Source organism: Mauremys reevesii, linkage group 4, assembly GCF_016161935.1.
Source record: "Mauremys reevesii isolate NIE-2019 linkage group 4, ASM1616193v1, whole genome shotgun sequence".
NCBI classification, from domain to species: Eukaryota; Metazoa; Chordata; order Testudines; family Geoemydidae; genus Mauremys; species Mauremys reevesii.
Window position 1 is genome coordinate 150,439,880 of NC_052626.1, and position 228 is coordinate 150,440,107.

A 228-nucleotide genomic window follows, 5' to 3' on the forward strand; every position below is an offset into this window, starting at 1 on the left:
ACGAAGCACACAGCTGTGTAGGGTACCCCAAATTTCATGGTGCCCTACCCAGCTGCATATTCTGCTTATGCCTAAGGACAGCCTGGTCCTGGGGGCAGAGTTGGGGGGCGCTGGGTGGACGAGGTAGGAGTCACAGGCAGGGGGTCCTCGGCAGAGATGGGGGGCTGCCTGGAAATAGAGGGTGTATGCAGGGACCCTTGTTAGGCATTGCACTGGTGTCGCTTTCTC